At 46.2% G+C, this 15,262-nt stretch overlaps 1 protein-coding gene across 2 annotated transcripts in view; it reads right to left on the bottom strand.

Annotated features, from left to right (window-relative positions):
- TBL1X (transducin beta like 1 X-linked) overlaps positions 1 to 15,262 on the bottom strand; it is a 359,253-nt gene that overhangs the window by 279,679 nt on the left and 64,312 nt on the right. The window lies entirely within an intron of this gene.

Genomic DNA, 15,262 nt, shown 5'->3' with positions numbered 1-15,262 from the left:
TAATTTTTTGGCTTTCTTCTGGGTTTGGGCAGAGTGTTGAGTCGCAAGGGTGGTTGATTTGTCACAGGCTGGGGAGAGAACCATGTTGAAGTCGCCTGCAATAATTAATGAGGTGAGGGATTGTTGGTCAAGGGAGTCAAGAAGTTTTTTCAGAAAGGGTATCTGGTTTTCGTTGGGGCATAGAGGTTGAGTAGAGTGATGGGGGTACCCGATAAGGTGTCTTGGAAGAGAAGGTATCTCTCTTCAGGGTCTGGGAGGGATTTAGTGAGGGAAAAGGGGACATTGCTCTTGATTAATATAGCTACCCCCTTTTCTTGTTCGGAGAGGATGCGTAGAATGCTTGGGGGAAAGCTCTTGCAAACGTGTTTGGTGGAGAAGGAGAGTTAAAGCGAGTCTCTTGTATAAATATAATATCTCCCTTGGATTTCTTAAATTCTTGTAGTGCTAGCTTTCTTTTCTTAACGGAATTGAGCCCCTTCACGTTAAGTGATATAATTTTAATGGAAGACATTAGTTATATTTTATATTTACGGAGTTGAAAACCCCACCCCCCTTTATTTTCCCATGGAGGGGGCTTGAGTTGGGATTGTAGGGGACTTGGGAGGGAGATGGTGGGACCTCTCTCGAATCCCTGGTTGATAGGTTTGCCAGGGTCGGCGGGATCGGGGCTGGGAGAAGGGCACTAGGGGGAGAAGGGGGGAGCGGGGAGGGGAAGGGGGAAAACACCAGGGGAGGAAACACTAAGGGGGGGAGAGACAAATGGGCTCTGTGGTAGCCCTACAGGAACAACCTCAAGACATCGTGGTGAAAGAGGTAAGGGGGGTCAATACCCCAGGAGAGCTTCCTGAGTCAGGGAAAATGGTGCAGGTCGGAAGCCTCAGACCGAGCACCTTCCAATGAGGGGAACCAGAGATCTCATACATATATTGGGGGGGGGGGGAAGGGGGGATAGGTGCGGGAGCGGGAGGAGGGGGAGGTATGTAGATTCTTTTCCAAACTCTATTAGGAGTGTTGATATTTTTAAGACTCAATGGGGGTCTTTGTGCAATGGACCAGGGGAGGTGATGGGGGGAGGGTAAGTGGGGGTGGGGAGGAAAAGATAGGGGGAGGGGAGGGAGGAAGGGGGAGGAAAAAAGAGGGGTGGGAGGGGAAGGGCATTTCCCAAACTACTTGGGGGTTTCGGGGGTGCAAAAAGGGGGGGTATATATGACCTTCCACTCATCGGATTTCGCACTCTGTGCTTCGGCCTCTGCCTGAGCCAGTGTCCAGGGATGGTAATGGCCATGGAGGAAAGTCTCTCAAACCACCAGCTAGAACAGAGTTGCACGACTCCACCCTTTCTGAACAATTGAGTAAAAAGGTTCTGTGACAACGGAAGGGGGAGTGCGGGAAATAGAAAGGTGGGACCTAGGTCAGATCAGAGGATCTATGGTAGGTTGGTTGATATGTTCTTCCCTCGGGTTCCAGCGATTTCGGGCCTGGCGTAGGTGAGTGGCCGCACCCGGAGAGGGGCAGTCATCGGGGGGGACTGGAAGATCGTCTGGAAGGGTCTTCTCAGGGGGGTAGAGGTACAGGGCAGCCGGGAGGGAGGGGGGAGAGGGTGGAAGGGGGGTAGGTGGGGCAGGGACAGGGAGGAGAGGGGTGGAGGGGAGGGAGGGGGTGAGGGGGTGGAGGGTAGGGAGGGGGTGGGGGGGAGGGGGTGAGGACGGCTGAGTGTTGGCTCCTAATCCGCTAGGCTTGCCCTGCCGGCGGGTTGAAGACTGCAAACGGAGCCTGTAGTGAAGGCCGCTCCTCCTCAGCGGTAGACATTGGACGAAGGTTAAAGATGGGGGTTATGGTGTCCTCTGGTTTGCTAGTAGCTGGGATGCACGAGGGGCTTCAGCTGCCTCGGGAGATTCTGGGTCTCTGAAGGGATCGGATCACGTGAGACATGCGGAAGTGTCGGTGATTGGTATGGAGGAGCTGATAATTCACATAAATAACACTCCAAGGGGGTAAGTATTTTATTCACCTTGATAAAGGACTTGTAATAGTCCGAAACGCGTTGGTGTGTATCTTTTTTTGTTCTTGATCCAATAAATAAGCCTTTATTTTGGGAACGCATCCTTGCATTTTTCTGGCAATGCCAATGTGGACCTAGTGCTCCGTTTCTGCTCCTCTCCGTTTTGAGCCCCCCTTTTCAACTTGCGCGGCGTCACGTGACCCGCAGCGTCATTTGATGCGTGTGATGTAACGTCACATGACCCCACCGCGTCATTTGACGCCACGTTGCCACGGACACGAGTGACGCCGGCAGAGTCCAGGTAAGTTTTAGAGTTGCAGGGGCCTCACGCAATCCCCCGGCATTTAATTTAAATGCCTCGGGGAAGAGTGCGGGGCCTCTGCTACCACCACCGCCCCCCCCCCCCCCCGACAAATCCAGCACCCCCCACTTTGCACACCGATGCTGTAGTGGTTAGTTTAATATCTGCCTTCAAAACTGCAAACAAAATCACGGCGGAATAATGAAAGAAAAGAAATAAAATTACAAGCAATCATTCAGTTTTATCTCGTGTAGTTTGTTTGCAAAACTATTGACTCAGCTCAGTAGCAAACCGGCAGTGTTTTAAGCCTCAGTTGACAGTACTATGGCATAACTGGCCAACCCCAGTCCTCAAGGACCAGCAACAGGGCAGGTTTTAAGGATATCCCTGCTTCAGCAGAGGCGGCTCAGTCAGTGGCTCAATCACTGACCGATTGAGCCACCTGTGCTGAAGCAGGGATATCCTTAAAACCTGACCTGTTGCTGGTCCTTGAGGACTGGAGTTGGCCACCCCCTGTATTATCCTTTTATGTTACTCTGATTTAGGCAGCAGACTGGTCACACATCTTAACGGCCCATGCAGGTGGCACGGCTGCTTTAACGCTCTTGTGTGGCTTTTAATCCTTCATGCCCATACTGCATATTTTTATTCTCGTGGCAGAGCTTAAAAGGTTGAAGGAAAAAAAAATGATTTTTATGCAACAGAAGTGCAGGCCAAGTAAGTCAAGAAGAGTTCAGCTTCAAAGCGTTCCCAAATCCATGAAAAGCAGAATCAAATGATAGGCTTCTTTTTCCCCCACATCAGGCCTATTTTAATCTGTTCTTAGATGAACTGGCACAAATCAGAGTTTGCTGGAATGAGTCTTGTGCTCCAGCTCCTTAAAGCAGTAATCCAAAGGGTATTAGGGTGCTCAGATAATAGAATCGTTTTCAATATGTCATCATATATCAATATTGAACTCCATAGTGGAAATATATCATGAGTTCACAGTCCTGATACGGTAACTTGATGGCAGTATGACAAATATCCCCTGAAGGTTATGAAAAAGTGGGGAACGCCACACTTAACAAAAAACCTCATTTGGGGTGTCTTTAAAAATATACTTAATCAGGAAAGTACTCACAATTGAATACATCAGGTAATGTTCCACTTCAGGAGGTCTTTCTGTGGCGTGCCAGCTGCTGTAGTAGCTTCAGTGAAGGAGAAAAAGCAGCGCACAACCAAGGGAGTAGGGTCCAAAAAAATAAAAAAAAGTGTATTGAATCAAGTAAAAAAGGAGGTACACAGCTCTCCTACGCGTTTCGTACACTTCTGTACTTCATCCTTGATAAAGTACAGAAGTGTACGAAACGCGTAGGAGAGCTGTGTACCTCCTGTTTTTTACTTATGATTCAATAAACTTGTTTTTATTTTTTTGGACCCTATTCCCTTGGTTGTGCGCTGCTTTTTCTTTTTCTCCTTCATTCAAATAGTAATCCCCCAAAATTCTTACCTGTACCTCCCAAGGTAAGTTCCCAAGATATAGTAGGTTTTCTTTTACACTGCTTTTAACACAGAAAAACTACAATCATGACCACCGTATCAGGGATAGAAAGTCTCAACATCTTCTCCCAAAACTTTTGGCCATGGAACCGAATCATGACCCAGTGGCCATTTTGTGTCCACAGGTGGACAAACCAGTCAGGTAATTGGAAACTGGTTAGGTCCCCAGACTTTGGTCGACAACGGTTACATTTTTCAGGACATCCCCGGTTTAAGTAAGTTAAGGATAAAGATTGTGAGTGTGACGATATGGGCAATGAGACTCTTATAATAAAGGTGAAGCCCAGCTATTGCCCTATAATCTGGATGAATATACAGGGTTACCCTGTATATACATCCTACTGTGGGCAAGTATATTAGGTGAATGTATATGTGTAAACCTTTATTTTATGTGAAATGAATTTGTGCATTGTGTACTGTGTATTTCATTGTTCCCAGGGCATGCTAGGCTAATAATACAATTACCCAGCCTACACGCCCAGAGATCGGGGTTTAGCTGATTTCACAAAGGGGTTGAGGACAAGGGAGAGTTGGGATGGGCCGGCCATGTAGGGGAGACAGGTGGGAGGCAGGAAGGCTGGACAGCAGGAGGTTGCAATACTTGAGACGGGTGAGAATGAGGGCTTGCGTTAGAGTTTTAGCAGTAGAGCGACAGAGGAAAGGGCGTATCTTTGCAACGTTACGAGGAAAAAAATGACAGGTTTTAGCTACAGTACATTGTGAATGTGATAAATTGGGTGCACGATAAAGTCCCAAAAAATCATCCTAGTAAAAAGAAAGAATTCACAGCACTGCTAATTAATACAAGAGAAAAGTCGAAAACAAGTATAAAAAAAAAAAAAAAAAATAAAAAAAAAAAAAATTTAAATGTGTTTTATATTATTAAAAAAAGGGGGGAAATGTCCACGTGTCCTTACATCACCTACTTCCTAATTGTTAAGAATATATACAGCATTCATAAAGAGCTCCCATCACCCAATAAAAAAAGTCAATGGTAAATTACAAGGAGAACAAGAGAAAAATACTAAGAGCTCAACACAGCACGTATATCACTATAAAATATATAAAGTATATCTCTATAAAGTATATCTCTATAAAAAGTCACAGAATGCGAAAATGCTAACAGTTAACACTGATGGCAAAATATAGTCAACACCTTAAACGCAACAGAGTTTGAACTCGAAGGTATGATTAATTCATTACGGACTGATGTAAGGAGGTCGTCATTAATAGTATCAATTAATTGAATACTTATTATCAATGCCAAACCCAAAAATTAGGGTAAAAAACCCCAAAAATATGACAGAGAACATTCACCTCTCTAACACATAGGAGGGCAGACAGACTCAGGACACTGCAGGGCTGGCCTTAGGCTTTGTGGGGCCCAAGGCGGCATGCTGCCAGTGGGGGCCCACCTGCAAAAAAAGGAGGGACTTACCTAAATGAGCATCCCTCCTGCAGCAGCGTCACGACATCACAGCGTCATGTGATGTCACGGAGCCATACCAACATTTGTCATGGCATCATGTGACATCACAACATCATGGGAACGCAACATCATATGACGCCGTGACGCAATGCAGAAGGCGACCTGCTGCAGAGAAGTAAGAGGAAACACGCACACGCACGCCACACAGACACCCCCACATCTACCTCTCTGCCAGTCCGGAGGCCCCACACAACCTCCTCTTCCTCCTCCTGTCGGCGCTGGGATCCAACTTCTGACAATCTAGTCATTTGTTTGTAGTTTGTATTTTCTGCTCTCTATTTTGAAACACACCCAACACTTTTTTTAAAGTGATGTGTTTTTATTATTGTTTTTTTTTGCCATTGTTGAACATAAAATATTGTTTAGGGCAAAAAAATATGTGTTAAAATTACATGCAACCCTGTAACTTGTTCTTTTGTTTTTCTGTATGACTAAGCATACTCACATAAAGCAGCATTTCCTTAAAAATCCTATATATGTTTTTTACATAAACCAGTTGTATAGTATTAGACCATACTCACTGTATTTCGCCCCCTCCCCCACTACTAATGTCCTTGCTAATGAGTTGTAATGTATTCAACATCTTTGAGTTGCTATAACAATCATCTAGTAAACCACAGCACTTCCTCTTTTGAAATAGGCGGCCATATTGCGTGCCCTGGGATGCAGGATCGGTGCCGATTGATCATGTGATCTTGACCGGAGGACTAATGTGTTTTTACACTGGACTATTGCATTTATATATTTAAATGACATACAATAAAGCTGCTGTTTCATTCAACATTTCTCCCTGCTCCATGATTGTTTTAATATGTGTTCCATATCTTGCTTTTCATGATGCATCCAGAACATTTATACCCCTATTTACTAAGCAGTGCTATTCTATAAAACACCTTAGGCGTCATTTAAGTGAATGGATTGCCAAAGGTGTCAAATTTATTAGCACTGCTTACTAAATATGGGCCTTAATTCACAAATGCTTTTAATTAGGAATTCTGGATGTATTCAAGTGGCCATGTTTTTCTAACCCATCCGGAGTTTTTGAAAAGTCTCACCCTGATAGTTTTATTTTTAAAAAGTGAGAAAACATGATTGTTGCTTCAAACCTGCAGATGTACTATGACTTCCTGTCCCCTGGGGTGCCGCGGACGATCAAGCAAATGTCAGCGGCACCCCAGGGGACAGTGTCCGCCGTGATCTAGCTGCAAGGGGGACCATGCTTCTGAATGGGACACCCGCCGCATTTAGCCCTTTCAGTGCCACAACCGTTGTGGTTGCGTGACCGCGCGTGGCATCGGCACAGAAGACATTAATCTTTGCTGCATCTGTAGCCTTGAAAAGACGAAGATGGAAATACTGTCGGTGATTGTAGGCACTGCTGAGTTTTTCAGCGCAGGCAATATACTGGGACCAACCAGCGCATTGCCGACTTACACATTGTGGTATACATTCTTCATTGATTTCCCATGAAAAGAAGATGCTGTCGGAAAATGTGCCTAGATAAAGCACTATTATTAGTATTGTCACTGCCATATATTGTGTAATCACCATGTAGGCTAGGGATTGGTCTCCTGGGTGTCTGGTAGGGGGATCTTGTATGTGATCATACTGCTCAATACTTTGGGAGCCTTGTGGTTCCATACACATACATCTTACAATATTTGATTTCTCAGCATAACCATCTTTTTACGAGGCTTGGGAGAGGTCCACTTGGAACAGGTGCAATTCTAGGAGCCAAAAATGATTACTTACTTGGCTCTGTAACTCAGCTGACCAGTAAATGGCACCGAAATATGTTGTCCAGGAAGGCAACGTTTTTTTTTTATTGAAACAAAACCTCCCTTGTTAGAATTGACTCTGTGTTGCCTGACACTGATCCATGGCGACTGGTTACTCAATTGCAGAACATCTAGACAGAGAATTATGCAAGGGAAGGGAACACAAAGCAGAGAACTAAAGAGTGTTTGTCTTCCAAAATACACAACACAGCATGAATAGTGGTTCAGATAAGGTCATGTTTCACAATGAGTGTTAGATAGGAAGGAAACTAGACACAAAAAGGCTCTATGGTGTGGCAAAACCACCCGACTGTAAAGGCAAAAAAAATAACAATCCAACGTGCGTCTATAAGTCTTTAAAAGAACCCTAATCCTGCTCCAGTATTATACGCATCATTTGGAGGGGAGATGATATGCATCGAGGGCAGCAAACGTACATTATGACATTACAGTAAATTAATGCGGAGAGAGTAAAATGCATGTTGCATCTTTTATGTCAACCTCTACTTGCTTCAGTGAGGGATTTAAGAAGTGGTGATGGCAGTTAGGGGCAGGGTTGCATTCTTCAATTACCATTGTTTTCTTCTTCTACTTTGTATAAATTCAATCCACCAAGTACAAGGTGGCATTAAGTTCTGTATCCAAACAATGGAGTGTCAGAATGGGGAAATTGATGCAGCAGAAAACTTGTGCAGTGCATTAAAGAACAAGCATTTACTTACCACTTACTTGGTGCCCTGCCGTTAAAGGAGCAATTAATGCCTTTTTTTTATTTATTACAGTTTATGTGCACATCAGTCTACTGATGCATTACAGCAGGGGAGCGCAAACTTTTGAACTGCGCCCCCCTGTCTCCCCTTCCCAGGCTCTCACGCCCACCCCCCACTTTGTATCCGGATCAAATGATGCTGCGGGGTCATGTGACGTCACATGGCCCCACGGTGTAAACTTATGCCACATTGCCATGGCGACACGTCACACAGCCCTGAATCCCGGTAAGTGGAGTGTTGCAGGGGCCTCACGCGTTGCCCCGGCATTTAATTAAATGCCTCGGGGAAGAGCGCGGGGCCTCTGCAACCACACGCGCCCCCCCCCCCCAGAAAAATCTCCCGCCCCCCCCCTGGGGGAGTCTGCATTACAAACTGCAAATAAAGGCTCTACAGTCACAAATATTTCACATGTAACACCCTCCCAAACAAGACTCCATTTGTATCAAATACATGAAAATGTATAGGGGCCATGTTTACAAGTGGTGCCAAGGCATTAGACCTCTTCTGGCCAAGGTATGTGTCTCATGGTAATACTGGGCTGTAAATGATGAATTGTAATTAAAAAACAAAAATGAGCACAATATAAAATGTGAGAATCATTTTCAAAAGTGCACATATACGTACTTAACTTGAACCTACCGTGCCTGATATAGCTAAGTGAAAAGTACTCAGTTGTGCAACTTCCATCATTTGTTTTATTTTTGCTTGATAATTGAAAACCTTTTTAAATATAACCACACAAAGCCAAATTGCAACGATACAATCCACTGTATAGGGCAGCAGCTTCCATATAGTGGACATACTGTAGGACTGTTGAATGAATGAATGCAGCACTGATTCCCAACCTACAATCTACTTGGCAGAGTTATACATTTCTATAAAAACAAAAAAGCCGAAAAACGAATGCAAAATAAGTTTTTTTTAAAAGCCACAAAGGGGGTGCACTCTATTTTCAGGAACACATTTTGGGGGGTTCACATTTGAGTGCATTTTTAAAAGAAAATATATTATATATTGCCATTTTTTTTTAAACAAGCAATCCTGGAAATATTTACAGTGAAAAATGTTAACCATAATTAATCTGTAAAAAAATATATACTTATATGGACTAAGCTAGCATGGCTGTATCGAAGGTGAACTTATTCTGATTACAATACTCCCTTGGTATGTTGTGCTTTTATACTTGCTATGGCAATAGATTTTTGAATAGATAAAGAAGTCCTTAGCAGAAATATGTTGCATGTATCTGTGCTATTTTGTTTGCAAAAAGCTGCCAATGTTGCAGGCGTTATTACACCCGCTGATGCGTTGCCTTTTTTGCCCGTGGCTAATGCAGACATTATGCAGACAATGCGCCGGACGTTTTTCTTTGCACATGTTGACATTTTTGCTGAATATTTTGCCTTTCTCCAAGCTTTGGAAACAAAATGGTGGCGGTGAGGCACAGTTGGCAACATGGCTGCCCAACGCTGGTGCACAAGGAATGAGAATCTGTTTCATGTACGGAATTAGACGTGGAGTGTTGTCTGTCACACACAGAAGGATTACTAGAGTTACAAGGACATCTTAGTGATTTTTATTGTCTCGCCAGAATGTGCTTTGCTCTGCCACTAAAAATACAGGTGTATAGTTTCACCTGCCGGACAAGTCTATCCGAAACCTTGTGCTGTGCTCCGACAATAGAAATCTCTAAATGTCCATGCGACCAAAATACAGTAATCCTTCGCTGGGTGTGGCAGACTGTCCACCGAAGTGTAAGGATATAATGAATTGCCGATATACGTTTAATCAATATTTAAAGCAGCAATCCATCCCAGAAGGGTATTTGAGGTTAACTCAGTGGTTCCCAGACTTTTTCGGTTCAAGGCTCCCCAAAGCGATCAGGATTTTTCCGCGGCGCACAAAGTGAAAACAAAATTGCGCAGTTGGTGTCTCTCTCAGACACACACTCTCTCACTCTCTAAGACACACACACACACACCCCCTCTCTCAGACACCCCCTCTCTCAGACACCCCCTCTCTCACTCTCTCTGACACCCCCTCTCACCCTCTCTGACACCCCCTCTCTGACACCCCCTCTCACCCACTCTCAGACACCCCCTCTCACCCACTCTCAGACACCCCCTCTCACCCCCTCTCTGACACCCCCTCTCACCCACTCTCTGACACCCCCTCTCACCCACTCTCTGACACCCCCTCTCACCCACTCTGACACCCCCTCTCAGACACCCCCTCTCACCTACTCTCAGACACCCCCTCTCACCCACTCTCAGACACCCCCTCTCACCCACTGTCAGACACCCCCTCTCACCCCCTCTCAGACACCCCCTCTCACCCACTCTCAGACACCCCCTCCCACCCCCTCTCAGACACCCCTCTCGGACACCCCCTCTCACACCCCCCCTCTCACACACTCTCAGACACCCACTCTCAGACACCCCCTCTCACCCACCCCCTCTCACCCACTCTCAGACACCCCCTCTCACCCACTCTCAAACACCCCTCTCACCCACTCTCAGACACCCCCTCTCACCCCCTCTCATATACCCCCTCTCACCCCATCTCAGACACCCCCTCTCACCCACTCTCAGACACCCCCTCTCAGACACCCCCTCTCACCCACTCTCAGACACCCCTTCTCACCCACTCTCAGACACCCCCTCTCAACCACTCTCAGACACCCCCTCTCAGACACCCCCTCTCACTCTCTCACCCCCTCTCACTCTCTCACCCACTCTCACTCTCTCATCCACTCTCACTCTCTTATCCACTCTCACTCTCACCCACTCTCACTCTCTCACCCACTCTCACTCTCTCACCCACTCTCTCATCCACTCTCACTCTCTCATCCACTCTCACTCTCTCATCCACTCTCACTCTCTCACCCACTCTCACTCTCTCACCCACTCTCACTCTCTCACCCACTCTCACTCTCTCACCCACTCTCACTCTCTCATCCACTCTCTCTCATCCACGCTCACTCTCTCATCCACGCTCACTCTCTCATCCACTCTCACTTTCTCACCCACTCTCACTCTCTCACCCACTCTCTCATCCACTCTCACTCTCTCATCCACTCTCACTCTCTCATCCACTCTCACTCTCTCATCCACTTTCACTCTCTCACCCACTCTCACTCTCTCACCCACTCTCACTCTCTCACCCACTCTCACTCTCTCACCCACTCTCACTCTCTCACCCACTCCCATTCTCTCACCCACTCCCACTCTCTCACCCACTCCCACTCTCTCACCCACTCCCACTCTCTCACACTCCCACTCTCTCAGACACCCACTCTCAGACACCAACCCTCTCAGACACCCAACAGACACTCTCACATACAGAAAGAAGGGTGAATCGGAGCCAGGGGTGGAAATCGGAACGAAAGGGGGGGGGGAATCGAAACGGGCAGAGGGGGGGAGGAGAAATTGGAGCGGGGGGGGAAATCGGAGCAGGGGGGGGGGGATCAGAGCAGGGGGGGGGAATCGGAGCAGGGGGGCAAGGGGGAAGCAAGGAAGGCATGGAGCAGTACTCGCCACGTGCTCCATGCAGGAAGGGGCGGGCCTCGCTTTGGAAGCTCGTATAGAGCTTGCTGCGGGCCAAAAAAAAATCCTGGCAGCAAGCAAACACGGGCCAGCCAATCAGGAGAGGGGGAGGTTTTTTTTTTCTTCTTTTGCAGAGACGCACGCGCTGCCTGGCACATCGCAAGCACGCTAAATCCTGTCACCCCGTGGTGACCGGGTGACGGGATTTATCGAGGGGCACGGCCGTACCCCCTAACTCACAGGGCCCGGGACGCCAGTACCATCTGTCCCAGGGCCGCCAACAGAAATCGTGGGGCCCGGGACAAACATTTTAAGCAGGGCCGCCCCCCCCCCCCCGTGTCAGCCGTATTGCCCACCGCCCCCCCCCATTTCAAGCCGATGCTGGGGGTAGGTAATACTGTGGGGGGGGGGGAGTGGCGGGACGGCCCAGTGCTGCATGGGACGGCGGCTGCGTGGGGGGGTCAGTGTTGCGGGGGCCTGTGCCACGTTGGGGGAGGGCCGGTGTGCTGCGGGGGGGGGGCGGTGTGCTGCGGGGGGGAGGGATGATGGTGCACCGATGCTGCCAGGGGGGTGGCGGTTTTGGCCGGGGGGGGGAGGGGGTGTTAGTGCTTCTGGGAGACATCTGTCTCCCGGTGCTGCTACTCCTGCGTGCGCCGGGCCTCCCTCTCGCGCCGGAAGCTAACCCAACCTACTTCCGGCGCTGACAACAGGGAGACCCGGCGCCGGGTTCAGCGTTTTTAAAAAAAAAAAATATTTACTGGCCCTTGTTCCCTGCTGCTGGCGGCCCTGATCGCGGCGCCCCTCTAGCCAAGCCACGGCGCACCAGGGCGCCACGGCGCACAGTTTGGGAACCACTTCGTTAACTCATAACGTTAGTATTTTCCACCTGCTCTTCTAAAAAATATATATATTTTTGTTAGGGCAACAAAACAGGATTTTCCTAATCTCTAGGTTTGGGGTTACCATTTAGATTGCTCTGTGTTTTGGGGACAACTCCATTGTAACCCCCCAGACACTTAATATTTTAAATGCTTATATCTTCTGAACAAAGCATTTGATTTTAAAACAAAATAAAAACAGCTTTGGAAAGACACGAAGAGATTGCTTCAAGTGTCAAAATGCATGCAAGAAAAATGGCGATCGGCGCAGACTACTGCTTAACATGGAAATGCAAATAACTGTTCATTCGCAACTGGGTAATAACAATAATAATAATCCTTGAATGAGCCCAGTGGTATCAATAATCTACTACCAAGGTAACATGAATGCTTCTGAAGTCTAAGGCCGCGGGCATGGTCAGCGCTTAGCCGCGCTCACGCTTGTCAGTGAGCCCCTGCAGCCGCAATGAGAACGGCTTTAGCAGGGGCTCGCGCACGCTTACGCAGGCGTGCGGAAGCGTGCTAACTTTAACCCGACAGTCAGATTTTAGTTTGAGCGCTGAGTGAAGCAGAGGGCCGGTCACGTCACCGGTAACAGCCAATGGCACCTCAGTGACGTCGGCGCCGTGACATGGCGCGCTAGCCTCGCCTCGCCTCCCAAGCGCTCTCGCTGGCGTTCATGCAAGGACACAAAAAAGGAGAGCATGAGCGTCAGCACGGCTCAGCTTTACATTGCAAATGTGCTATATTTAAATACAACAATAATATCCGTTTTTTAATCCAAAAAATAAGTGACGAGCACATTCAACAAAAATCCAGCTTGATAGAAAGAAAAAGCATTAGCAACCATGGCTATAAAATCACATTGGGTGAAGTCTCGAAAGCTTCCACCCCCGCCCCCACCCCCCTGCCTCAGTTGGTTACAGTACAAGTTGCTTTCCTTGTGACCTTACAGTTCTAATTTAGGAAACACACTTCTTCCTGCAGTGCTCTGACAGGAAGCAGCAATGACAGAAATGTGCTGTAAACACACCAGCAACTTTTCAGCTGCTGAGGTTATCCAACCAAGAGCAGAGATACTTCAATGGCAGTACTGGAGTGTAAATCCCATCTTCCCCCGCCTAGCAAGCTCATTCCCAATACACCATCTGCAGCTAACTTTTTCTTTGCTAGAAGGTCACACTGTATGTAGCAGTCTGTAGCTGACAGGCCACAGCATTATCTGTAAAGCTATTCATGTTTGGGATCATTGGGAATACTGGCTTCCATTGAGCCAAAGGCCTAACCCCCTCCCAGCTGCACAACTCAGCATAAAATTGGTGCAACGGACGGAAATTACATACATTTCTTTGTTAAAATTGGTGCATTTTTGTGCCTGTTTTGCTACCGCTTTGCAAATGGAAGGTAAATAAACCCATATGTGTGATCCCCACCGCCTCTTGCTGCCTCGGATCTCCATCTCCACCAGTCGGAATGTATATTCTCTGTAGAAGGGGCACCTTTAAATCCATGGCTACATGTATTTATTGAGCTATTCCGTGTTACTATTTATTGCCTTGTAGTCAGTTCAATAGCTCGCATAAATTTCTTGTGGCTTCATTTATTTTTTTTCCTCCTTGTGCCTAGGGCACAAACAAATGAATTGTAAGCCTGAAAAATTCCACATGCAATGCTGCATATTGTGCTGTCAATGCCACAAATATTTGTATTTATTTTTTATTGTAGCTTGGGAACAAGGGGAGGTTCGAAAGGGTATAGAGATGCTTTTTTTTTTTTTTCTAGAGTTGGTAGTTACATTTGTCCTTGAGATTTCCTACATAAAAAAAAGAACATTTTAAATCATTCAGGACACACCTAGGGTCATGTCCACAAAGCTCCATCAAGTGACTTAGCGGGATGTTAACCCAACGTGCACCCTCAAATATCAATAATCAATAATAAACATTTACTATAACAAACGTTAGTGACAAAGAGATGCAAAAGATGCATTCCCCTTAAAGCAGCAATACAACATTCCCCCTTTTTTCCCCTTATTTGTATATGTAAACCATGTGAAAATGTACAATTCTACATTCTTACCTAAGCTGGCAATCGATTGGTGCTCCCGTTATGTGAATGCACGATTAACATAATGGCTGCTTTCATCAGTGTAACTCAGCCGCTACAATGTATCCTTACATCTCTAAGGTAACATTATCTCGTTACAGTTCACAGCTCAAACTGCATTGGCAACAAATGATCACACACCGGAAAGTGTTGCAAAGATCTTGCACTGCTGGGGAGGTGGGTTAAAGCTGCAGTTCAGTCTTTTTTTATTATTTATTTATTTTTTTACTTCAATAGTTTTATGTGTACAATCTCTAATTACCTAAAGAACTGTATAGCTGCAGGTCAATTCGTTCTCCATGTATTGATAGGCGAAATTTGGTGACATAATTAGTGAAGGGATCTGTTTTTCTTCTGCTTCTGTCAGTCAGTGGAAGCTCATGAATATTCATGAGCACTCCTGCACTGACATGTGCTAGAGGGAGGGCAGGGCTGACAAAGGGGTGTGCCAGAGCTTGTGACAGGACATGAAGGGGCAGTGCCTTAGCAAATGGCTGTTAAAATAGAATACAAGAAAATTGGTCTTTCAAAGTTGTTTTTTTAAAAACAGAAAATGCTAAAAGTATTTTTTCTTACTACAGAACTGATTTATTAAAAAAAACACACATGCTGGATATTGACTGAACTGCAGCTTTAAACTTGCTATAGAAATCAAAGGATGCTTTAAAACGCATTCAAAATGGCATTAAGAGTTCAATAATAAGAGATTTTTTTTAAATTTGAGTATTATCTAATACTACAGAACTTATTTATTTAAAAAAAAATTAATACATTTTAAAAAAGTACAAGATTTCACATGTTTTGCTGCTTTAACAGCTCCTCTCTAAAAAAGATCCATCCCGGACTTTAGT

The sequence above is a fragment of the Ascaphus truei genome, chromosome 3 (assembly GCF_040206685.1).
Source record: "Ascaphus truei isolate aAscTru1 chromosome 3, aAscTru1.hap1, whole genome shotgun sequence".
NCBI classification, from domain to species: Eukaryota; Metazoa; Chordata; class Amphibia; order Anura; family Ascaphidae; genus Ascaphus; species Ascaphus truei.
The sequence above is the reverse complement of the archived record's forward strand: the minus strand, read 5'-3'. Positions and strand labels throughout refer to the sequence as shown.